The 27204-nt window shown below is 45.1% G+C and overlaps 1 protein-coding gene across 2 annotated transcripts in view; it reads right to left on the bottom strand.

The window, feature by feature from the left end:
• The window catches only part of Tbl1xr1 (TBL1X receptor 1), a 139788-nt gene extending 120221 nt beyond the window's left edge, over positions 1-19567 (bottom strand). The window contains exon 1 of one of the 2 annotated variants that reach the window (XM_032898602.1): positions 19269-19567. The gene's annotated coding sequence lies outside the window, so the exon portion shown is untranslated. Of the gene's footprint in view, positions 1-18802; positions 18898-19268 lie in introns of those variants that run through there. The other variant, XM_032898603.1, reaches the window with a different exon arrangement.
• Positions 19568-27204: the final 7637 nt, after the last annotated feature.

Here is a 27204-nt window from a genome sequence, read left to right as displayed (position 1 = left end):
GGTGTCTCTTCACAGCAGTAAAACCCTAACTAAAACAGGAGGAGAAGTAGGAGGATCTCTGAGTATAAGGCCAATTTGATCTATGTAGTGCGGAGCTACAGAGTGAGAGTTTGTCTCACAAAAACTAACAGGAGCCAGAAGGACAGAAGGACAGAACACCTTTCAGCAATAGTATCACATTATAACTCAACAGACAAAGGCATCCACACAGGACCACAGACGCATGACACAGTGGGTAACAAATAGAAACAATCTCTTATAAAGGAAAAAATCCAACTGTTACATGAAGTAGTTGGGGCCAAACCAATCCAACCACTGCCCAGAAAACACCTGCTGTGGATGTTGAAGCTACCAAGCAAAGGGCTACAGAAAGAAAAGGTCATTTGTATCTTCCCCACATTTATATTCTCTTTCTGAGCTGGAAGCTGACTGGAAGCTTTACACAAGCAGAACACTAGATCTCCCATGAGCTGAGCCTCCATAGTGACTCACTTCCCAGTGACAACACCTGGACATGGAACCAGAATCAAGTGATCAACTTTAGCATCATCTTAAGACACCCACAGGGACCTCACACCCTAGATGAGACAAAATGAAGTAGGAACATGAGACTGTCCCAAATACCCATAGCCTCAGTTCAAAGAAAATGAGACAAAGAAATGTTTCTCAAAAGTATCATGACAGTCAAAACAAACAGAGAAATCCCAAGAAACCAGGAGTATAAGGGGACAGAAAACACAGCACAGGATCCCATGTCAGACAGAAACCAGTGAGTAACCTGGGAAATACTGGAGCAAGGTGATCAACTGTACAAAGGAAAGTTACCCTGGCTCTGCAATCATTCTTACCCAAACCTAAAACTCTTCAGAAAATAAGATAAATTCACAATAGTAAACTTACACAGCGTATGTAATTATAATCAAGTACAGATGATAACTCAGGCAAGAAATTAAAAACTTTAATTTTGCTAAAATACATTTAGCGAAGGGCAACCAGGACTGTGTTCAGACTCAGAACACCAAAAGACAAAAAAACAACAGACTTTTAAACTATTGTTATGGTGGCAAGCCTGTAATCCTAGCACTTGGGTAAGTAATGAAAGCAGGAAGCCCAGTACTCAGGAGCACATCAAGAAGGAAGCAATGGAGGGAGGGAAGGAGGGAAGGAGGAAGGATGGGTGAGTGGGAGCGAAAAAAAATTTTCTAAATCGAGTAAGCTCAGTAACAATTATACCAACTAGAATCAGTTCCTAGCTCAGCCTGGCTCCAGAAGGCAGACCTCAAATGAGGGCTCCTCACTCTTCACTGTCCTGCAGCCTCCAAGTCCTCACCTTCCTACCTAGGCTCTGTCCATAACCCAGTGGGACAACAGTCTTTCTTTCCCTACTCCCCAAAAATGGAGGTGCAAGGAAAGTCAGAGAGCACAGCCAGCAACATTAACTGCTTCCTATAATTGTTTAAATTTCAAACATGTACACAACGGAGTTTGACTACTCTAAGAACCATCCTCTCCTGATATCCACTGGTAAAAAACTTCTGCCCACACTAGCTCTTCCCTGTAAGAGACTCGCTCTCCCAGTCTTGTCTTTCTGTTTTATTCTGTGATTCACCGAGTATAATTTAAAAAGAGAAATGGTATGGAAGTGTCCAACGGAGGCTGCAGACATCTGAACACAGGTGACAACACTGTACCAATAAACATCCTTACTCTGCAGAATTAGTGTCCCTTCCCACCTCACACCAGGTGCCCAGCAGAAGCCCTGCTGTTCTGCTTAAAACAATCCTCCCAGTTCTCTCTCACAGAAAATGCCCTCTGGCAGGCCAGAAGCTCTTCTGCCTCCACCCTCCCGCTCCTTCCCCTTCCCTGTCACCTTAAGACATAAACTAAATAAACCACTAGCCAGGATAGCGCAAGCTGGTAGGTCTGTGCCACATCCACTTTTCCTGCCTTTACCACTCACAATTCACTCCTGCATTTCTTCTCCTCAGAAATGCAAATGCTTTAGCCATGTGCACACTATCATTTAGAGGAGCAATCTCCTGACACTTTCAGTATTTGAAAAGTTTGAAAAGTTTTACACAGCTACAAATAAAGTGATTTTGCTTTAAAATTACAAATGCAAGGGGCATTTTATCCAATTATTTAATATTTTTAATATGTTTCTAAAATGTACACAGAGCAAGGTAAAGCTTTAATACTTAAATACAGTTTGATTTTCAAAACCATCCTGTGAATTAATTATACATTAAGGAAAAAAATTCTCAGTCATGAGTTTGGTTGGTTGGTATTTCTTTTAGTAGTCTCTATAGTTTCTTTTAGTAGTCTCTATAGTTTAAGAGAATGTGACTAATTCTCCTCACGGAATGAACAAATACAAGTTCCTCTTCAGCTAGCTATGAATCTTTGAGGTTAATTTTAACTGAGATATCTGAGAAGTGTATCAGCACCATACATCTTCCATGTAATCTGACCAGCATGTTTAAGTCATGTATGTAATTAAAGGGCTGAGAGTAAGGAAATGCTGAGGACAAGTCAGAGTCCAGGGTGGTTAAAAAAAAAAAAAAATGAAGCAAACGAAATTCAAAGGAGGCAGTCCGCTATGGTGGTTCACTGTGCCCAACCCACAAATGAGGTGAAGGGAGCAAAAGGATCGATCACCCCAACCTTGCAGTTAGCCTGGGCTACAAACGGAGGTGCAGGCCACCATGGAATAAGAGTAACACCCCCCCCCAAAAAAAAAGAAGAAAGAAATTAAATGCCTTAGGTCACAGCAGGCTTATTTTACACAGCTACTCATTTTACTTTGGTAAGCTGAGCATTTTCTTAAAATGTATTATACACTGAGATTATTTAAATATAGAGTAACGAGGGCTGGAGAGATGGCTCAGCAGTTAAGGGCATGTACTGTTCATATAGAAAACCCAAGTCTGGTTGCCAAAACCCAAGACAGGAAGCTTAACTCCTGCTCCAGAAGAGGCACTGAAGCCTCTGGTCTCCATGAGCAGCTGCACTCACATGCACAAAAGCACACATAAAAATAAATACATGCACATACCATAAAATAAACAGAAAAAGTCTTTTACATTTCCAAGACAGGGCTTTTCTGTGTAGCCCTGGTTGTCTCTCTCTATAGACCTGGAACTCTCTCTATAGACCAGGCTGGCCTCAAACTCAGAGAGAGATCCGCCTGCCTCTCCCTCCGTGGACTGGAAAGTCTTAGAATAAATCTTAATTAGATCTTCTTCCTCAGAAACCACAATGTTCCCGATATTTGTATAAAGAACTTGCTGCCCTCCCCCTCCCCCAAGTGATGGCCTTAAGTGCCATCCCTTTCTACTGTGGCGCTTCTTCTGAGGACAGACTCCATCAGCATCCCACTCCCTAGATGAACTGAAGAAAATCACAGATGTTATCAAAAGAGAACCCTCAGTCTCCATTTAAAAACAGGTTCATTTGAAAAAGCTGGGTGACAGAGCCGAAGGGATAAATGTCACTTCTGAGTAAATGGCAATCTTAAGTACATTGAGAGTGGACTCAAGGCCCAGCCTTCCAGCTATAAATGGCTACCTCTGTCTGTACCCAAGCTTACCTCCTCCAGCACTTGGGAGCCGCAAATTCTAATACACTGTGGGATCCCTCTCAAGCTACACTGCTCAGAGTCCTTCAGGGAATTCTCAGGTAAAGTAAAGTAGTCCTTAAATTCAGATACTGTCATTACACTTCAAAGTCAATAAAGGACAGGCTATTATGACGGAGCAAAACTAGCTAGACTATTGTGTCAAGACATTCCTGGTACTCAGGTCTGGTTCTGGCTGTACAGTGAGTCAAGCGAGCGTGCACACTTCCCAAAGGGAGCAATTCAGTAAGACTGCTGTATTCCCTACGTCAATGAGGCCCCTTCCTGAATCAACCCTTTTGAGAACTTGCTTTGGGCTTTCATAGCACAACTTGCCTACATTATGACTCAGTGCCAACTTTAGAAGTAGATCAGAGTTAAACACCACCACCTCCCAGGTAAATGTAGCTAGAAGTAACCTCCATCAATGTAACTGGGAGGTTTAGCTCACCTCCTATTACTGAATGATGACATATCTGGATTGAAAGAAACGAAGCGTAACTTGTTGAAATCTAGTATCTTAGCACAACTATTTTGGTATCAGTTCTTCAACTATCTATTTTTTTAAGATTGATGTAGCTGCTGAGAACTAGCTACAAACATTATGTAAATACCAAAGTAATCTCATCTCCTCTAGCACACCCTAATGCCAGCTTCTTAAAGATACATATCCATAATAAAAGTAAATCCACTCTAAGTTATCAGTGGGTCAAAAAGAGTTAATGGGCTTAAAAATACTAAACACCTGCAAGTCTATTCCAGATACTGGGAGAGTGACAAGGGAATCAGAACCCATGCCTGCTCTCATCCAGGTTAAATACGCAGATAGGAGGAGGAGGTGTCAGCAGAAGAAAACACTCACACTGTGTTTTTCATAGTAAAATGGTAATAGTAACAAGAAACCTAAGCGTCACATGGGGCGAGCACTACTTCAGTGTGCATGCCTATCTCAGGGCAGAGCCTGATACAAAGAACAAAGCAGCTATGGCAGGAGCAAAAGCATCCCTGGGTATGGAGCTGCCAGAGTTATTCAGCAGTGCCAGAGGGGAAGTCACTGTGAAGTGTGAGATGTGCAGTCAGGAAAGGTCAGTCCTCGCATACTAAATAATAACTGTCCCCACTTTGCTTTTATTCACTGTGTTTTATTCTCATTACATTTTTGGTGGTGGTGGTGGTGATGGTGGTCTTAGTGTTCTTTTGTGTGCCATAGTCTTACATAGCCCAGGCTTGCTCTGTAGCCAAAGCTAGCCTTGAAGTTCTGATCCTCCTGCTTCCACCTTCAAAGTGTTAGCATTACAGGTGCAGACCACCAGACCACCATACTCAGCCTTTCTGTTTGTTGGTTCAATTTCTGGGACCAAATCTCACCATGTAGTCCTGGCTATCCGGGACTAACTAAGTAGACCAGGTTAGCTCCTGGTTGCAATCCTCCTCCTGACTCTGCCTTATTGAGATTACAAACTGTGGCCAGTTTGAGGAAATAGAAAAGGAAGGCAACAAATGTCAACAAACATCTCCACAGTGCCACACAGCAGCACATGAAGGTGTTTCTGCTACATATTCTCAACAAACTCCGACTGGTGGAAAATTTCAATTTACGTAAAATCAAATGCTGAAGACAACAGGAATTTAAAACAGAAAAATGGGGCACTCAAAACCCATACAACTAAGGAGACTAGGCTGATTCCATGACAGGCTTCAAACTGGCAGTTCAGGAGGCTAGGCCTACATTTGTATCCAAGAACTGGGCAATTCCAGGCAACCCCAGGCCTCAGAAGCTGCCCTACCACCTGGCCCGAGGCAAGGACAATGGGTCAGCAGCAGTTTCCAGACTTCCCCCAGCAAGTTTACAGCCCCCACAGCCCCCAAGAGAATGTCCTTAGAGATGGGACCCAACAGATTAACATAAGGGTCACCAAACCCGGAATGCCCTAATGTGCTTTAAAAATCAGGCAGAAAAGCTCTATTCTGGTAATGGGAGAGCCCAGCATGCTGGACTTCTGTAGGAAAAAAAAAAAAAAAAAAAACACTCTGCATTTACATACTATAGAGAGTTCAGGGTATCATTCTTTAGCGAATCATGGACCCTTACACAACTTTAAAACAAACATTACCAAAATTAACAATCCAAATCAAAGCACTAGTAAAAATTTTAGTGGCTAATTTCTCAGGAGAAAAATGTTTAATTTCAGGTAGAAAAACAAAAACCACTGTTTGACTGCTGGACAAGACTTGAACAGAATATCAGAACTGCAGTAAGACAAAAGCCTGGGTCCCTTAGAGTCACTCTAGCACCAGGGAGGCCGATGCTAAGACAGGGGCTTAACTGCAAATGTAAGGCCAAACTAGTCTACGTATCATTTTCCAGGCCAGGAGGACTATAGTACGGGGCTCTCTCCCAAAAATGAAAAGGGGGGAGGGTGTACCCCTGAAAAGGAAGAATTTAGTAACCTCCTGAGTTGCTCTACTGTTCCTCCTCAGGCAAAATAAGAACGAGGAGGGGGGGTGCAGAAGCCAGAGCAGCTGTCTCCTTAACGCCATAGAACTTCCCTGTTTTCCACACCCTGAACCATTCTTTTGAGCTTGTCCTCAAGTTTCCACTCTACTTAAACCCATGACAAATATGCAGTATTTTGCAAGGAAAGGAAGTGAGTAAAGTAAAGGAGTCCAAGCTTTCCTTTATTCCTGAACTCAGCAGCGTCCATCCTACTACCCACATGACAACTCACCCCTCAGGCAGCTTCACACCTCGGCCATTAAGTTACAGCATGTACACGTAAGTGTGATGTCATATGCGCATGTGGGCACGGAGTGCTGCCCACCATGCACATGCCCACCATGCACAAGGGCAGGTCAGAGGACAACTTCAAGAAGTTGTTTCTCGCATTCAACATGTGAGTCCTACAGACTCAACTCCTGCTACGATGAGTCTTGGAGGTAAGCAAACTTACCTCACTGGCCAATATCATAATGTTTACTTAAAGATAACAGTACACTCATCATCTGACAAAGGAACCCGAGAAAGACAAAGGAGTCATGAAGCACCACAGCCTGCTCTGCACAAGAGCTGACCCAAAAAGGAAAGAGACTGAGAAATTCAAAAGCACATCCACAAGCAAGCAGAGCGCAGCTACAAGGGGTCAATTACCCACCTAAAGGGTACAAAAGGAAGAGCCCAAAGGAACTAATCCCTCCTGACTTCCACCAGGGCAAAGTGTCAGCACAGACTTCTCATTGCAATATCCTTCCTAATTTAAAATTAATGGTGAATTTCTAATTCTTTGAAAATATCAATGAAGTATTGTGCCAATCACTTTAGTTCATTCGTAGACTGGAAGCCCTGTTTCCTCAAATGCAGATCTGGTTCTGAAGAAATAATCAAGATGTTCCCTTCTGACGTATGATTTGAAAACGCCAGATCCTGACAGCTCAGTTAGCTCCTCACCCCACACATTCCTCTACTCCCACATCTCCAGGAGCCCAAGTTTTGGATTATCTAGGAAGTTTGTGTCAGTAGCTAAGGATGTGGCCAGCTCACAACTGTGGGAGCTACTTCTATTTCTCCCAACTCTGATCCTCTTTTCTCTTCTTTCTGTTTTGTTGCAACTCATAATCATGAAATGAAGGAACTCTGCCATCATTCGACACAGATCAGAGAAGAAAGTTCCTTCCATGACACAGCAAGTGACAAGAGCTAGCGGGAAACAGAATTAATAATTTGTGCACTGCACAGCCTCAAAGCCCTACATGTACACCACATTGAAAGGGTGGGCCACCTAAGGTATATGGTGCTCCAAGAGCTCACAAAAAGACCAGAACCAAAGAGAAATGGTTTAGCAGGGAACCAGATTACAAAGAACAGGGAACCAACATGGAAGACCAGACAATGACTCAATCAGCTATAACTACTAACCTCAGGTCCAAGTCTTCTTTACCTCAGTTTTGGGAATATTTCTTGTTTTAACAGCTTATCCTAACCCCTCACCTCCCAAAAAAGATTCTAGAGGTGGCCCAACCTACAAAACCAGACACCCGAGCAGATCCGGATAATCTTATACTTTGAACACAATGAGTCCAACTGCTAGGCCACCCTCTTTTCTGGGCTTATACGGCCTTCAGAGAGACAAGGGTCTGGAAGGACCAGAAACCGCACACACCATTCGGAAAGCCTCACCAATTCAGTAGGAACAGAGTGCAGTTTGTACTTCACCAGGAGCTCCTGGTGAAACACTGGTAAGACAAGTGTCCTCAGGAAGGCCCTACCTGGTCACAAACAGACAACTGCGTCAAGGACGTGTCTGCAGACATCTGGTCTAGAAAAAAGTGACGGCTCACAAACCCCAACACAAGACTTAAGGAAAAAGCCAGGCACACTGACCCACCTATGATAACAACACTGAAGAGGCTGAGGTAAGAAGATGAGCTCAGGACTAGCCTGAGCTACAGAAGAACGTCAAGGGCATGGAACAATAAATATGATCATAATTGATTTGTCTGAGTTCAGAATGTCAACTTTCTTTCTTCCTATCCTGAATACTGATTCTAAACTCATAAACATCGAAAAGTATATTCTATATTATCTCAAATCCACAGTTCCCAACTTCACTGAATTAATAATAGTATTAAATATTATAATCAATTTATAGGTTTAAAAAGAATGGTCATAGGCCATGGAGAAATGAAGCTGGTGACTGGGAGCCTTCTGCCTGCTTGCTCACTGTCATAGTACCGCCAGTTGTCACCTAGGCTGCTGGAGAAGAAACATCTTCAACAGTCTTACTGTGAACCCATGAGCTGTAGTAATAACTAGCGGGGTTAGGATGTGCCTAGAGGTACAGTAGTGACACATTATGTTACAGGGGTAGCCAAGGCTTTTTTCTTTTCTTGTTTTCCTTTAATTGGTTCTAGGGCCAGTTCCACAGGAAGAAACTTCTATCTGGCACTCTAAGGTTAGCCAAGAACCCATGGCTTCACAGAGTTCTAAACCAGGGGTGAAAATACTATTACATTGCTAAATGAATATAATATCAAATTAGCTGTAGATAAATATCCGTACCCACACATTAGTGCAGCACTCAGACCTTAGGAGACAGCATCTTTGCGCAGAGGAGGATAGTTATTACATGAATGGTCAGAATACAGATCTGTGGAGTATTCAGCCATCTATGGGTCCCCAAAGTTCAGGGAGCATCAAGAATGAGTGGGTAGGGAAAGACTGCGAGAACCAGAGGTTCAGCAGGACTATACTAAACGGTGTCTCTAAACACGAGAGGACTGATGCCCTCACAAATTCTCCGCTGCTGTGGCTGCCTGTGTAAGACTTGCATAATTATCAAGACCAGTCAACATTCCAGTATAGAAGGGAGAGGGGCTAACTAGCCCCCACCCCTAACTCAGCTGATAATGACAGTTGATGGCTTCTGGGAGAGGGAGAGCCAGTTTTATCTAAGGGTAGATCAGCAATGCTCCACTGGCCGACCCCACACCAATGTGTATATGAGCAGCAGAAATTGGACTAATTAGGGTAAGAAAAAAAAAAAAAAGGTGACTTGAGAGAGAAAGAGGGAGGGGGGAGCACGAGCAAATAAACATGAAGTTGGGAAGTGAGGTAAGAGATGGAGATACAGGGGGAAAATATAACCAAACCTGGGGGAGGGGGACAAACAAACAGAAGTACAGAAAATGACTGTAGCCCAGCTCCCCCGCACCAACAACCCGTGTGCTTTATTTCAGTTACTTCTGCGAAAACAAACAGCATTGTTTCTTTCGCCCAGTGTTGAATGAAAATCGATGACATCATAGTTTTTCATGGCATTTACATATACATGGGAAATGACTGACCCAGGTGTGGAGAAAATGTGCAACTTATCTACTACGTTAGCAACTTTCCTCTTGAAGCATCAGTGTTAGCAAACACAACATAAAGCAGGGTGTCTGGGACAAACATGGTTTCAGATTCCTATAAGCTCCGCACTTGGCAAGGCGTATCAAGGTATCTACTGCATAACAATTTGCCAAACTGGGCTACCAGAAACCTACCTGGTAGGCGGGGGGGGGTGGGGAGATCAACACCAAAAATACCTACATATTTTAAACACAGAAAAACTCTACGCTGCCCAATCTTCTTAGCTACATTGCTACTTCCCATACAAAGGCCAGCAGGCAGTGGAGACAGTTTGCTGAGAACCGGGAGTTCAGCCTTCAGCACCCACATCAGGCATCTCACAACCACGTGTGACTACAGCTAAGACACCCTTCCCCAGCCTCAGAGGACACTGTACTCACATGCACAAACCCACACTCAGCACAGACACATCATATTTTAAAAACATCTCTTTTAATGTTAGGGCATGAGGCAGCAGCCAGCACAGAGACCTCCTCCTTGCCAGCCCCACACTGACTCCTTTACAAGCATCCTCATTTCAGCCCTCACAGCCAATCCGTGAACAAAGCTATCCTTTACTTCCACTTCCAGATGTGCAAACCAACTGGAATCGTCACGTGATCTCACAAACCATCCACAGATAAATAGGAGGGGCAGGAATCAAGCCAGCACTTCCTGGAGCCGGGAACATGCTAGAGTAAAGTCTGCTGCCAATCCCAACAGACCCTGTCCAGTCTCCAGTTACCGCTGAGAGAGGGCTCGGCCTTAGGAAGGCTGACATACATCTTGTCAGTGCAGCAGTCTTTAGCATGTATTCAAGTTACTCCAGCTGGGGCTGAAAATGAGGAACACAATAACTGGGAAGCCAGCCCCTGCGTCAGCAGTCTACATTACTAATGGGTAAGTACAAGTGACACAGCTCTAAGTGATAGCAACAGCAACCAAAAGCAGAATAGAAATCTAATGTTTCCATGGAGTCAATACAGTCCCTATGTTATATAAGATCCAGGCAGAATCCACACAGTAACACAATCCTACCAAACCAAAGATTACCACAATACTAAAACCAACTACCAGCCGACGAGAATCGGGTTTCACCTGATTACCAAACCTCTGACAAAGTAGTGCCTTTGAAATAAGAACACTGAGGTCTTGCTGGACAACTATTTCTCTTTATCAACTTTAAAAAAGACCCAGCTACAATAAATACCAACATGTGTTGTGGTGGCACAGACCTTCGTTCAGCATCTGTGAGGCAGAGACCGGTGGATTTCTGTGAGTTCAAGGCCAGCCTGGTCAACACAACAAATTCCAGGTTAACCAGAGTTGTATATAGTTAAGACCCTGTCTCAAAAACAAAAACAAAAACAAACAAAAAAGGCCCAACAACAAAAATATTCCAACACATTTCATCATATAACACTCTGTCAATGAATGCTGTCATGCTACAAGAAATGAATGGATCTAGCTCTTTCAGATCTGAGAGGAAAGGTGGGATAAAATAACACATCTGTCTCCTTAAAGGTTTGCCGGTTTGCCGTACAACCCAGGATTAGCCTTGAACAGGCAACAATCCCCCTGCCTGCGCCTACTGAGTTTGGAAATTATAGTCCTGACCTACCATGCCTGGCTCTTCCCTCTTCTAATTATCCAAATTTTCTTCTACCCTTTTTTTTTAAGACAAAGTCTCACTGGCTTTAACCAGACTAACTTTGAACTTAAGAGATCCACATCCCTCTGCCTCCGTTCCTGGAAATAAAGACAGCTACTATCAGCCTAGAACATTAAAAAATGCTTAACTGGGCTGAAGAGGTAGCTCAGCAGTTAAGAACACTGACTGCTCTTCCTGAGGTCCTGAGTTCAATTCCCAGCAACCACATGGTGGCTCACAACCATCTGTAATGGGATCTGATGTCCTCTTCTGGTGTGTCTGAAGACAGCTACAGTGTACTCATATATAATAAATAAATCTTTAAAAAAAAAGAAAACCTTATTTAAAAAAAAAAAAAAGCTTAACTAAGGGCTGGCAAGATAGTTCAACAGGACACTACCAACCTGAAAGATCTGAATTCAATTCTCCGGGCACACACAGATTGTCCTCTAACTTCCAATAACTAAAATAAATATACATGCAGGTAAAGACTGAGTTGGGCATGCTAACACATGCCTACAACCCCAGCATTTGGGAAACAGAAGAGCCAAGCAGCTCAAGACACCAACACCAGCTATATAACAAGACCCACTGAGTTGTCTCTGAAACAAAACAAAAGAAACGTTTAATGTTTTTAATTGACAGACTTGATATCTCAACCCGGAAGTGACATCCTGAGCATACTAACTCGATCACTAGTTGATGAGTGAGAAAACCTCAGGTAGTATTTCAGTTAATTACCTTGATACAAATTAACAGAAACTAAATGATTTACCCTCTGTAACCATAGTTTGGGGGCAGGGGTGTTAATCATCTGTTGGGTTCAATCCCTGGCAAGAAGAAATAAAAGGGCTGGAAAGATTCCTCACAGGGAAACAGGCACAGCCTCCATGCCTGAAGCCCTGAATCCAACACCCAGACTCACCAGGAGGGAAGGAAGGAGAACTGAGACCCAGAAGTCAACCTCCACAGGCATGCTGTAGCTGTGGGAGTGCACACATCATAAATATAAAAAATATTAATAGTTCTAATTAAAAACTAAGGTAAGTCTTGGCTTAGCACTGGATCCATGGTAAAATGCTGCCACATTTAAGTAAACACAGCAATAAGGGAACCACACATCTGTAAACCTTCTAAAGAGTCCCTGCCTCCTCACACGCTCTAACTGCTAGAGCGTAGAGTAGAAACCACTAATACCTTTGACCTCCAAGAAAAAAAATAAAAAAGACCCCAAGTGCTAGGTTATTGACCATGAAGCCGGGTGGGGAGTGGGGGGGAGCATGTGGTACATGAACAGACCAGTCAATGCTCTCTTGAAACCCCAGCATTTAAGAGGTAGCAGCCAAGATCATCTTGCACTGGGCATACAGAAAGAGGCCATCCCAGGACTACGTGGAACTCAGATCAGAGAGGAGGAAAAAAAATTAAGTAGATTAATATCTAATTCCTAAAAAGTAAAATTCACTGCATTCATTAACTTTTCGAACTACATAGGAAAGGAACCGGTTACAGTGTCTCAACCTACAATCCCAGCATTTGGGAGACAGAGCAGGAAGATCAGAGTTCACAGTCAGTCTGGGTTACATGAGTATGTAGGAGGGGGGACAAGTTTAAACATCCAGAGTAGTTTCACATCATTACTCAAGCCAGACCTGGTGGACACATCTGTGTCCCATGTAGTCAGGAGGCTGAGGTTGGGGGATTAGGAGTTCAAGGTCCAACAGAACAGCAACACACTTTCTCTAAACCACAGGAAGAAAATATTAAGTATGCTGGAATGATCATCTCTGACTTCACCAAGTTTTCTCCTGGCTTTTAAGATCTATCTCCATAAGGAAACACAGGGCGGGGGAGGGGGGGAGGCCACATACAAGGGGCAGACTCTACAGTCCCACCGTCTGGTGCCCACTCAGCCAGTCCTCCCCGAGTTCCTCTGCAGTTTCTTCCTTCCTCTGGGCTCTCTGCACTCGAGGCCACGCATACTGTGTGCACATTCTGAGCTACAGTTTCCAAGCAGTGCTCGACTCGTTTTATTCACTCAAAATCATGCTGGAAAGCACACATTTTTAAAGTCTAAATTAGACATTTTGAAAGGACATAACACCAAATCCATTGGCTTTAGAGTTAATTACCCTGGTGGGTTAGAAGGAGTACAGCACCATTGTGTCATAAAAAGCTTCAGAGAGAAGATGGAGAAGACAAGGGTCTTCTGGTAGATGACACACACATTCCCTGCATGGACAGACTTACCTTAAATGCTAGTATGTTAAAAATGGTGGTGCAGATCAAGGTCCAGTGTTAGTGTTCATGAGAATAATATAACCAAAGAAAGCTAATAACACACTTTTATTTAGGTACATGGCTAAGGAAAGCCTGTGTTAAAAGAAAAGCCAAGAGAAAACTATTAAGTGCTAGTAAGGTGTGGTAGTGCCACTCAGGAGGCAGAGGCAGGACTACAGCAAGCTCCTGATCAGACGAGGCTAGACACCTTTCCAAAATACACATATACATACCAGAGAAATAAAAAGCATCTGGAAAGCCAAGTCCTGTACATGTTTAAAGGAAGCAACAGCCAGAGTAGCATACTTCACATAGTAACAATGCAGAAGTAGAAAACAGATGAAGACCAGCTTCAGCTCTGCTCAGTTCATAGGAAACCTGGGCTACTTGAACATGAGATCCTGTCTCAATACACAAACCCCAAACTTTTAAGTATCATACCTGGCAGATAGGCAGATTGAACATCCCTAATTAGAAAGACCACAGTCTGAAATGCTCCAAAAATCCAAAAATGTTTAAGCATCAACCAGACCCAAACACAAATTCCACCCCGACCTCAGGTGACAAGACACTAACAAAACAGTCAACACTAAATAAAGCATGACATCACTTTATGCTGTGCTTGCTACAAGGAAACAAAATGACCTTCAGCTTCAGACTTGGATTCCACGGCCAAGATCCCATGATGCACATGCAAAAACCTGAATGGAAAAAATAAGTCCAAAACACTTCAGGTCCTGAGCACTTCAGATAAGAAGCAGGCAGCATGTGCAATGGGATGAAGTTGATTAGGTGACACAATTCCTAAGGAGAGTTACATTCTCCCTTAATACTGCAGCTAATTCCAGGTCAAAGGACAAACCTAGCCAGGCGGGGGCAGTGCACACCTTTGATCTCTGTCACTTTGGAGGCAGTAGTTCAAGGCTGAATTCAAGGCTAGCCTGGTCTACAGAGCAAATTCCAGGACAGTCAGAGCTACACAGAGAAACCGTCTAGAGCACAGGACACAAACCTACCCACTTTCATTGAACATTAAAAAATGAACCAAGTTTTCTCCCTTGTCCACTCCCAGCATAAAAATTGGGATGACAGAACAGGCCCATGTCCACAATACTCCTCTGCTTGGGAAGTCTACGTCAGAAAGAAGACTGTACTGCATCAATGCACAGGCAGGGATGTCAGTGCTCATTCTAACACAGGCCCTAGAGAAACAACCCATTTTTACAACCCATTATGAAAATAATATTTGAGCTCATGATACAATAATCAAGCACTTCAACAAATTCTCCAAGGAAAACACATCTTCCCCTCAGAGGCAACAACATGGCCTATATCCACAAAGAAAGCCAAGAGAGGGAAGGGGCTACTACATGCATTAAATGCAATGGAATCAGAGAACATGTCATGTGCAAGACACTTCTCAAGACATGGAGCTAAAACTAGACAAAAATGCCAAGGGAAAGAAAGGGTGAGGAAAAATCACAGTGGTACCAGGGACAGGGCTACAGGATCTGAGAGGCACCGGAGAGGAGCATGAGAAAGTGGAACAGGTCACAAAGAGTCCTAAAAGCCAGGCTGAAGCTGGTGACCTTGGACAGTGGGCAAGAGGCAATCATTTTGAGTTTTCCAGGGGGACCTAACTGATGAAAATCAGTTCAACAATTAACACTGTCAGCAGTTACAGTAGATAAGAGAACAAATCTGTTCAGAAAAACAGGAACAGTAACGCAAAGACCAAACCCAAACTCTCCCACATCCATGGACTTCCTGTAGACTCCATGCCAGAAGACGCTGGCCCCAGAGGCACTGCTCTTGCCGCTCACCACCTGAGCCACTGTTCCTCAGTTAAATTTAGGGTACCAGCTGCTCATACTGTCACAAGGACTTGTCAAAGCACCCGTAGAGCTCTGACACACAGACACTTGACAACACAGCACTAGTACCGCTCAGTCCTAAGACCTGAACAAGTATTCCTGAGTAAAGCTGTCTTGGCGCCTTTAGACATGGAGTGCAGACTCACATCCAGCCAAGGATAGATGGCAGAAAAACAACTACCTATAATACACATTGACAAGTCCTGCTGAACTCCGCTTCAAGAGTTCCTTTTTATTTAAAAACTTGAAAACTGTTCTCAGTGGTCCACAGATTTGAAGCCTAACAACAACTGTCAGAAGAGACAGTAAACGAGGCATGGGACCATCCCTGTATCCCACCCCACCACATCCCACTCCCGCCCCCACTCCACCACGCAGTGACCACACCAACCAAGAAAATGGAAATGTTGACAGTACAGTCTAATTCTTCCTGAGCAAGCATCAAGCACAACTTTGAGAATAAATAAATTATGCTGTTCATTTCAAGAAATGTTGCCCAGGAACTCCGGAAACAGACCTGCCAATGCTTTTCATGGCATTATGCCCCCGCGGAAAGGAGTAACAAGATGTAAAACATAATCCAAAGAAGCCATCTCCCAACCCAAAGCAGTCTGACACTCTGGCAATGCATGGCATGACAAACACTGTTCTGAACACTACACATCTACCAGCTCCATTGTCTCAACTCTCTGATGCAAGGGGAAAACAGAAGGCATAAGTACTACCCCCGAGGGCACCATCTGAGAGGGACAGAAACAGAGTAGTTAACAAAAGCACCCTTGCTCAGACCACTCCAACACAACATGCGGGAATTTTCTTTCAGAGTTTTGAGTCACTTGTGTGGACTGTTGACCACACTCCGCTTTCCACTCTTAATATTCTCCTCTGACACCAGTATTTGGAGGCTACCCTTAATCTTAGGAAAACCAGTAACCGACAAGACACGACACCTCAGCAATTAGAAGGCTTAAGCGTGATGCCAGGACTCCTAGACTATTCATTCACCCATGCCATGACCTGACAGAGGTTAACTCACAGTCCACCAGGTAGAAACAAGAAGTCTGTCAGGAAACCAGAAATCCAAGTGTAGCAAAGCAGCAGGAAAAGGTGTCATAAACAGTCATCTAGAAAAAGCATGTCCAAGGGTCAGAAAGACCTGGGTGGAGGCCTCTTCAAAGCCAAATAACAAATACCTTGGAGCACCTTTCCATCTCATTTCAGAGAAAGCCAACACTACAGACTGACCACAGATCAGTCTGCGCACCTGAAGGACAGGCAGAGCCTCACACCTTCCTGGAGGTGGCTCAGGAGGAATCCCTGTCCTCTGGCTCTCTGGTAAAAGGGCAATAAACTATACTCTTACTAAGTAGGATGCCACAGGCAGTAGCCAGACCTCCTGACCATCATCACAGGCCTCCTTTGGTGGCAGTTCAACAGGCAAAGCGAAGGACTTCTCCCTACACAGCCCCAGGGGAAGGTCTGAGGACAACACATACATGTCTCCTGCTCACTGCTTTCCTCTTCCCACTTCAGGGATGTACACTGTATAAATTTCTGAAAATGAGTCAAATTCACATGTACTGGAAAAACAGCTGGACGCAGAGCCAATGTTTCTGCCATCTCTCTCCCCTGGGTTCCAAAGCATTTCCCTGTTTTTAAGTAAGTATCAAATCTAACAAATTGTTTCAACTCCATCTACATGGGCTCAGTCAATGTCCACAGTAACCATCCTGAAAGAGAAACTGCGTGGAGACCACACAGCAGTTCTACTTCATCAACTAGCACATTTACTCAACAGGTTCAAGTTCCAAAGGTCCCTGGGTCACAACCTTTTCATCAGAGACCCCATGTTCATAAAGCAGAAGCTATCCTTCCTGCTCACTAGCTTGAAAGCTTACCAGTTTCACAGGAAGCAGTTATTTCTGGTTCTCTTGGCAGACAGGTATTATGATAATCAAGTCTTGCAAAAACCTTAATTAGACAGAGACTACAAGTATCAAAAGAGGTTCTTTGGGTTTGTGTAAAAAGTGAAAATGTTTTAACCTTCCTCAACAAGTCAATACAAAATATAATCTCAAGGTTGAGCAGTAACTCAGTGGTAGAGCACTTGCCCAACATGAGTGAGGCTCTAGGCTCAGTTCCCAATATTGCTCTCCCCCCCCCCAAAAAAAGAACCACTCCATTTACCACCAGAGTCTCCTATGTTAACATGTACAGATTAGAAGTGTGCTTCAAAGAGAGGGTGAAGTGCAAGAATTTTGAAGTCATTAACAAGTTAATTAAGTTGCTTAGCTTTTTACACATACTTTCTTCCCTCACAGGATTAGCGTTTGTCCTAAATTCTAAAGATCTGACTCTTCAAACGAGAGGAAAGACGAAAAGTAATTTGAGTGTTTAATGTTTGTGATTACTGACTTCGTGCCATGCAAGACAGCAAAACTAAAAGAGAAATATTCAAAGCAGAAGAAAAACCTCTACTTAAGCTTCTCCTCTGAGAAGGGCACGCAGGACCTGCCCAACTCCTTTCAGGCACGCTTGCGACCTACTGCCCCTCCCCCATAGCTAAATGCCAACTGTTTCTAGAACTCTCAGTGATAATTTGGGAAGTTTGCCATTAACTCCCACGATTCAATCCAACCGATACACAGTGTTTTTGTGCAGATAAAGATGCCCTACTTCCCTAGACTATAAACTTATTAAAGTGGTGAGAACATACAGTCCCAGGAAGTCAGGATTACTGAAGTGCTCCAATAAGCTTGGGTCTTATTTAACAAAACTGAATGTGAATCACACAGGGAAACCCAAAACTCATTCACTACCTTCAATGGGCCATCGAGATACTGCAAAGCATTTTAGCTAAGTTAAATCAGTAAGATAGGGCCTTGTATTATTACCCCCAGCGAGGAGCTTCCTTTTACACTGGTGGGGGAGCTTTCAATATCAAGATTCAAACTGGAAATAACACATCATTTCACCCACTGTACTTTATTAACGTGTTTAGACCAGCATAAGGTTCTTCTATGGGAAAACAAGAAAGCCAACAGTAAACTTCCCTAATTAACTGTAAATGGTATAAGTAGAGAAATCCTTCACCCTGGGGCGAGTGAAGTCCAAGGTTTTAAGAAAACTCCAGACTCTTAAAGAAATGTAATGTTTAGCTCCGTTCCAACACTTCTGGGTGATCACCAAATTATTTTCAGTGTTGGGTAACCTAACAAAGAGAGCGTTTCTTAAAAGCCACCCAACCCAAATGTTACAGAACAGACCATTTTCACAACCTAAATTGAGAACTTCCAAAATTACCGAACACTCTAACACATGCATGATTCTCCTCGAGCTGCCTTTCAACATGGAATTACACTTAAATGAAAGTCTGCCCCTGTTTCCAAAAAATAAAAGACATCGGTTGCAAAGAGGAAGTCACCCAGCAAACACTCACAACGTGGCCTCTATACTGTCAAAAGATAATGTGACTTGTGTGCCACCCCGAAACTTACCAGGAAGCTGGCAATAAGTTTGCCAACTGTATACACTTCTGACCCAACTTTACCGAGGCTGTGGCCAGGGCCTCCTTGTGGAGAGGCCACAGGCACAAGGTGCCCACACGCGCGTCCTGAGTGAGCGAGACCGGGCCGCGCCCCTCCCCCGCCCGCGCCCCAACAGCCGCCCGCGGTCCCCGCCGCCACCCGGGGTCTCCGCGCGGCACAGCCCGAGGGTGCGCGACCGGGCGACTGCAGCCCCGCGCCCAAGCGCGGACCGGCACCATCCCGAGCCTGGCTGGCTCCCCGCTATGCAAAGCATGGGGCGGCTGCGGCCCCGCATCCAGCCTGCGCCCCCGCTCGCCCGGGCCCAGCGCCTCCGCAGCAGGGCCACCCCCCGACCCGGGGGCAGCACGTGAGCGCAGCCGCCCCTCCCCGCGCCCAGGCCAAGTTCGCGGCGCCTGCCGCCCCGGGCCGCGCTCACCTGCTTGGCGACGCTGTCCCTCCAGGACGCGCGGCGCCCCTCCTGGCCGCCGTCGGCACCCCGAGGCGCCCTGGGGTGCGGGCGCTGACAGCCGGGCGGCGGGTCCGGCGGGGGAGGGGCGCGGGGGCAGGGCGCAGCACCGAGGCAGGAGGGGAGCTGTTACTAAGGGAGAGAGCCAAGCGCGCGAGCGGCCAACGGCTCCGGCTCGGCACCGGGGAGCGCGGGGACCAGCCAGGCACAAATGAGCTCCGGGCCCGCGGCGGCGGCGGCGGCCGCACAGCAAAACAAACCTGGGGCCTGCGCCGGGCGCAGCGGGGAGGGAGGAGGAGCGAGGAGGGGGAGGGGGCTGAGGGGGGGGAGGAGGACCTGAGGAGGGGGAGGGAGAGACGAGGGAGGGGCGCCTGGAGGGGGAGGGGAGGAAGGAGGAGGAACCGGGAGGGGGAGGGAGCCTGGTGGAGCAAGAGAAGGAGAGATGCGCGGGGGAGGGGAGCCTGGAGGAGGGGTGGAAAGAGACCGTGGAGGGGGAAGGGAGCCCTGAGCAAGAGAGGCGAGGGGGAAGGGAGCGGGAGCCTGAGAGGGGGAGGGGAACCTCGACGGGGAGGGGGGAGATGGAAGGAGGAGCACGGGGTGGGGGAGGGGCCGCCGGAGGGGCGGGGCCGCGACGGAGGCAGCGCGGCAGTGGGGGTGGCGGCCGGCTAGTCGTTCCACACTCGGCTTCCTCACTCTCTCCGCTCTCCCTCCACCCAGCCTCCCTCGCTCGCTGGCGGCGATGGGGGCTGGGCTCGCCGCGCATTCGTTCCAGAGCCCGCAGCCCGGGCTGTCCCGCGGCCTGGGTGGCGCTCGGGTCCCTTCGCCCGGAGCAATTCTGCGAGCCCGGGCCGCTGGAACCCCGGAGGCGACCGGCAGGTGCGGGATCTCGGCGCGGGCTCCGCATGGACTCCGCGTGCCAAGCGCCGCACACTCCGGTGCGCGTAAACACGCCCGTTCCGAAGCGTACCTGGAAAGGTGCTTCGTCTACTGTGAGCAAGTTCTAGGATGGGACCCGGAGCACCGCGCTGGGGAAGCGCGCACACGGCGAGAGGGGTTTGGTGAAAACGCAAAGCTGTAATTGAAGTTTGTGTGCCCAAGTGTGCGACTTGTCTGTTGGGTCTATTGGGAAGGTTTGATCGGTCAGTTCTCATTGCCCGAAAATAAAGCCTTAGACGGAATGAATGTTCACAAAGTGTGCACGGCGGTGTGGTATCCACGGGAGTTATAATCCTCTACTTTCTGCATGCGTGTGGCACGTGAAAGCGATTTCTGAAGTACAGTTTGGCTGTCCAATAATGTCCAAATGTGACTGCGGGAGCGCAGAGGATTTTAAAAACACTGCGGTGACCTTCCTGAGTCTTTCAGAAACCTGGGGCGGAAGAGGCAGCCTTTCTTTTAATTCTAACAAATATCTTGAAATTCTGATTTTCTGTTACTATCTTTAAAAATACTTTGCAACCTTCTTTGGTGAAAGGTTCTAGTTTCAAGTTGTCAAAACATTTGGAAACATGTGTATTCCTGTCAAGCACTGGTCTTCCTTTAGTGCTTCAAACAAAGTATCATTTGAAGTAACTTTCACAGCTTTGGACTATGCTGCCTAACTCCATGACTAGACTAGATTTCTTTCAGCCAAGGTCAATGACTCTCCGCGGTGGGCCCCTCCCTGGAGGCAGCAATCAGTTGCGGGTTCAGACAGGCATACCTGGAAGAGACTCCAAAGAAAGTCTATGGAGTTGGAAGCGCCCTTTCTACCAGAAAAGTTCAAAGCCTGAGCCTGGGTGTCCCTGGAGCTATTGTCACATGTGAAAGGGGGAATGTTAGATTAAACAATGTCACCTGATGGGAATGTAGATTACACTGGGTTTCCAAAACACTGCTGGACGGTTAGGGAAAACAGCAGAGAGAAAGCCAAAGCTGAGAGGCCTGGCTCAGTCTTCAGCTGCCCAGAGAATTTAGTATTTCCCGTTTGTGTAAGAACTGCCCACTGGTGTGTTGTCTGCTCAACATAAACGTTACACTGCAATGCAGGTTCTTTGTCGGAAACACCCACTATTTTAGGTTGGTGGGATGAGTAGGGGAAGCTAAGATTCCCCGCCCTTGACCTAGACAACAGCTACAAGAAATTCAAACCGCACTTTGAGTGGATAAGGATGTTCACCCGTCTTTACAGTCAGCTCCAAGCAGGTGATTCCTAACCTCCCAGGAGATCTCTTCCAAAGACCACCCTCCTTCCAGCCAGACACCGCTCTTAGACCCTGAGCTAAGTTGCTTCAAGTTGTTCTGTGTGCACCAGACAATGAGGATGAGAATCTCTTTCTTTGTTAGGTGCACTGTCTTAGGACATAAACCACTTTATTTGAACATTATGACAGAAGTCACCAAATTTTGGGGCCTGTGCCTTTAGCTTGCTCCAGTAAAGTGAGTGTCCTTCAAGCTTTTTTTGGTTTTATGTTTTGTTGGTTGGTTAGAGTTTTTGAGATTTTGCTTTCATGGTTTATTTGGTCTCATTCGTTTCTGAGAGGATTTTCCTATATAGCTCAGCCTGATCTCAAACTCCTATCTCACCCTTCCAGCAGCTAAGAGGATCTCTTGCCATTATTAATTGGGCCTTTGAGGTGGCTCAGCAGGTTGACATACCACCTGCTGAGGTTCCTATGCTAGAGCAAAACTGGAGGCTGGAAGCCAAGAGGAGAGAGAGACCCTTGAGCCGTACCTAAATCCCAGCACATGGGAGGCAGAGGCAGACAGATGTCTGAATTGAGACCAGTCTGGTCTACATTGTAGACCAAGCCAGCCAAGGCTACAAAGCCTGATCCAAAAATAAAGAAGGTAAAAGCCAAATCCTGAGGGTTGCCTTCTGACCTCATACACTTCATTCACACATAACTTAATACACACAAACAACAGAGTTCTAACATTTATATGTTCTCCAAAAAAAAAAAAAAAAAAAGGCGGGGTGGGGGCATTAGCTGAGCCTGGAGCTTGGCTGCTATTGTTTCTAGATTCCTGAACCCAACTGAAAGCTCAGTGTGGCTTCAGGATTTCTTCCATTTTGTTTTTTCTAATCTTGCATGTGGATGATGTGTGTGTGTGTGTGTGTGTGTGTGTGTGTGTGTGTGTGTGTGTGTGTGTGATAGGATCTCCTCGAAACATCTACTCACCCCCAACAGAGAACCCACAACAAACCAAAGTACAGATACCACCAAAGTCCAACGTGGTGACCAACAAGTTTTATTGGGGGTTCCTTACAGGTACAGAAATGACTCAAAGACAGCTGCATCCCCAAGCCCACCCTAGCATGGATAACAGTTCACAGAGCTGGGAACTAGAGCACAGTGCACAGTCTGCAGACAGCTCACCAGGTTAGAGAGTGTTCTTTCTATGGACCTCAGTTCTTCCAGGCAGCCTAGTCTAGTCTCAGAGAGTCTGGTTTACAGCTTTTCTCCTCTCAAAGTCTTAGCAACTCAGCTTCACTTCCTAGGAGAGGGATTCTCAGCTTTTATTTCCCAGTGAATCTGGTCAGTTAGGAAGTTCTTAAAGATAGTTTTGTTTACTTCACTGCTTCAGCTTGCAGGCTAGATGGAGTGTTTTTATCTCAAGGAAACTGTTAATACAAGTCTGTGTGTGTGTGTGTGTGTGTGTGTGTGTGTGTGTGTTTCCCTTGAAGCTGGAGTTAGTCAGTTGTAAGCCACACAACATGAGTGCTAGGAAACAAACTTGGGATCTCTGCAAAAGCAGCAAGCACTCTTAACCCCTGAACTATGTCTTCAGCATCTTAGCGACTCAGATAAATGGGCTGCAGCAAATAGAAGGATGAAATGTTTGTCACCTCCACCTGTAGCCATTCCAACATTTCCAACATACAAATTCAAAGGCTAAACTGAAATTCAAGCAATAATTAGACCTGGACAAATGGCAAAAGAGTTACTAATTTTCAATGGTTCTAAAAAGAACAGATTATTACTAAGAAGTTCTCCAGGAAAGGGGTACATTAAGAAGCATCTCTTAGTGATCCGGTTGGTACAAAGATTGCCTTGCCCCTAATTTACTGCCCAGCCTAAAGCAAAGCTAGTGCTGCCTACTTGTAATCTAAGAACTCGGGAGGAAGAAACAGGAGCAGCAGAAGTTCAAATCCTCCTCTGCTATGTAAGGAATTCACGAACAATCTGGGCCATTTCAGAGAGAGAAGTTTTATGGCCTAAGAGATTGCTCATCTGGTAAAGGTAACAATTGTCAAACCTAAAAAAAAAAAAAAAAAAATCACTATTTTCATATACACACTCTCTGGCTAAACAAATTGTGACTTGTCTTATTTTGACAATACTTTACCCAAGGAACATTATTAGCAAGATTTTAACCACTGTGATGCTTTAAAATGTTTATATTATATAGTCCATTTAATTAAAATATCAAGACAATTGTATGTAAATGCTTGGTACCAGAAGTATTAGACCAGTGCTTTAAGTCGTGTCTTTCATTCTCCCTAGCATTCAGTGGCTCATACTTGCCGAGCTTCTGTAGGCATTCTTCCGGTGCACTGACCAGTTTCTGTTTCCTTCTGACTTGTGCAGCTCTTCTGTGGTTCTTGGGCTCCTAGACTATGATGTCAAGACTAATGAACAGCTTGACCAGGGCTCAGCACCTGAGCTTCTCTTTCTGTCTGTGCAGGGTGTACTCCCTGTGACCTTTTCTCATCAGCATGACTTTGTCACAATGCTCCTTTACCTGTGATCAGATTCCATAGATATTGGCCCTGATATGGTCTCTCAAACCCACCAGGCTACATGAGGAAAAGCCTGCTACCTCATCTCCTTGTTCTCCTAGCCAATCAGAGATAGCCACTCTAACCCGCTGGTGGGGGGTAGGGTACACACACACACACACACACACACCCCTTTCTTCTTTTCCTTGGCTAGAACCCCTAAAATGGCTATGTGGTAGTTGGCCATAGCTGTCTTTGCCAATCCAGAGGCATCCCACTTATCTTTCTGCAGTAAATAAGTCTCCCTGTGTTGTGAATCTGACATCTGGGTATGTTCTGTGCTGATTCTGAGTCCTGTTCAATAAGAACAATGGACTTGAGACATTTCATTTCATTAAAAATAAAATTTAGGTTTAAAAGGATATTTTAAAAAAAGAAAGGGAAAAGGTACTCAGGGAGACTGAGGTAGGAGAATCGGCACAATTTTAAAGTCAGCTTGTTACATAGGGAGTACATGCCAGCCTGGTCTACTTAATCAAGATCCTGTATGAAGAAAAAAAGGCCACCTTTAATCCCAGCTCTTAGAAGGCAGAGGCAGGTGAAGTTCTTAAGATTGAGGCCAGCTTTATATACACACAGATCAAGTTCCAGGACAGCCACATAGACAACAACCCTGTCTTGAAAACCCAAAAAAAGAAAGGGGGCTAAAAAAATGGCATATCAGTTAAGAACCCATGCAGCTCACAACCTCCTAGAACTTCAGCTCCAGGAGTCACTGTTCCGTCCTGGTCTCCATAGGCAATTGTACATATCCACATGGAGACGCACACATACATATATAATTTTTAAAATAATAAAAATCTTGAAAGAAAAAAAATCACACTTATAAAAAATTCTATTCATATCTCTCAGAATATGAAAATAGGTTGTATCCTGTTTGTGATTCACTCAGAACAGAAAGCAACCATACATAGCAAATTGTTTTACCAACCTCCTACCTTTATTGACAGCCTTGTACCTCTCTGGCAGCATGAAAAGCCTCATACTGTGTTGACAGTTTTGCTATTCATTCAACAAACATCAAATGCTTAGTGTGCGAAGGCATTCAGAAGCTGTTTACAGTGAACCAAACAGCCCCTATGCTTTATGGACTTTACATTTCAGTCTTGTACTAAGGGGGGAAGGAGGGAAGAGTATAAAGAAACTTTCAAAAAATATATCCAACTTGAACAATTGAGGTTTTCTTAGCTCTGCTGGTAGAGAGTTTACCTATAATGTACAAAGTCAGGCTTTGATCCACAGCACTACATAAAGTAGGTGAAGGTAGATCAGATGTCCAAAGTCATTCTAACTACACATAAAATTTGAGGCCATCTTGGGCTATGTGAGACTGTCCCAAAAAAATATTTAAGTTCCTATCTTAGTTTGAGTTTCCATTGCTATGAAGGGATACCATGACCAACACATGTCCTTATAAAGGATATTTCATTGGGCTGGCTCACAGATTCAAAAGTTTAGCCCATCATCATGAAGGTAGGAGCATGGCAACATCCAAGTAGGAATGGCTCAGGAAGAACTGAGAGTTCTACATCTGAGGGCTGCTAGGAAAAGAATGGCTCTTCTGCCCACAGTGATGCCCTTCCTCCAACAAGGCCACGCCTCCTAACAGTACCACTTCCCATGGGCCAAGCATATTCAAACCACCACAGTTGCATTTTGGTTTAACTTTTGTCACAAAAATAATATAAAATGGCTTGGGGAGGTTTGTCTTTTTATTGCTGACACTGAGTTGGAAGCAGGTGAATAAGCTGTCAAAGACCAAGCTTGGGAGGCTAGAGAGATAAGCGCTTGCTTTGCAAGCTTGAAGGCCTAAGTTCGATCCTCACCTCCCACACAAATGCTGAGCATGAGCCAAAAAGATGACTCTTGGTAAAGGGGCTTTCTGTACAAGTCTGATGAGTTCAACCTCCAGAAACCATTGAAAGGCAGAAGGGAAAAATCAAGTACATGAAGATATCCTCTGATTTCCACATGCATGTGTACATGTGCCTCCACATATATCACACACACATATACACACACACTCATAAGCACATGCACACTCACAAAGTATACAAACATGCATACGCACAAAAGAGCCACATTGCTCTACTCTGTAGCACACAGCCCCCATGCAGCAATGGCTTTTCCAGTTCTCACTGTCCCATTCAAGTCCAGGCCCTGGTGGATGTTCTCCTCGCTAGCATTGCACAAAACAGGAATTAGGTAACCACACTCAAGAATGAAATAATAGTAAAGCTTAAGCAAAATAAGGCAGGAGGCGAGCATGGTGTATTGGTTCAGATAGTGAAGGCTTCTGAGTTATGTTGACACATGAGCAGTGGGTATCCACCATCAGGAAAGGAGCATTACAGGTAGAGGAGACATTAATTACATGGAAACAAGTAAAAACACAACTGCTATAGCCTGGAAACGAGAGCAAATGTCAACTGCTTGGTATGAAGCAAAGGAGAGCAAAAGGACCTCTCGCTTCTCAGACATGGAAAACCTTGAGCAAACGCACTGCTGGCCCTCCTTTACAGAAAAGGGCTCTGATTCCTACCCAGAGGACCAAGTGCAAGAGAGTGCTGAGGACTCACAGGAATCAAATCCGAGAGATGGTGTCAGGTACTGGTTAGAAAAATTAAATAGTGTACAGACAGAGTCTTACTCCATACCCAGGATGACCCACAACAGAGTGTTTGGAGACTGACCTTGAAGTCTGTGCTTCTCCTACCTCAGCCCCCAAGTACTAACAGTAGAGGTGTAAGTCCTGTATCCGGCTCAGTGATGTACTTGTCTAGATTAAAAATAGAATCCAAAGATGATTCACTAGATTTAGACAAAGAATATAGAAGAATGAACTTGCCATTTACAGAGGTGGGGAAGAGGGGGTCAATTAAACAAAAGTGTTTGTTTTTATAGTTTGGTGAGGAGGAGATGTCTCCAGGAAAATGCTCGACCCAACAGACAGATCTGTATATCTCATGTTCAAAGGTGGCCAGAACTGGAGGCATGACTTTAAGACTAAGAAGTTTGGCAATCTGGATTCAACGTCAGGAGCAGATAATAGATTCTCAAAAGTTGTCCTGTGACCTCTACATGAATGCTATGGCATTTGCACACATGTATACCCACACACACACACACACACACACACACGAT

This window comes from Rattus rattus, chromosome 3, assembly GCF_011064425.1.
Source record: "Rattus rattus isolate New Zealand chromosome 3, Rrattus_CSIRO_v1, whole genome shotgun sequence".
In the NCBI taxonomy this organism is placed as follows: Eukaryota; Metazoa; Chordata; class Mammalia; order Rodentia; family Muridae; genus Rattus; species Rattus rattus.
This window is presented reverse-complemented; position numbering and strand designations above follow the sequence as displayed.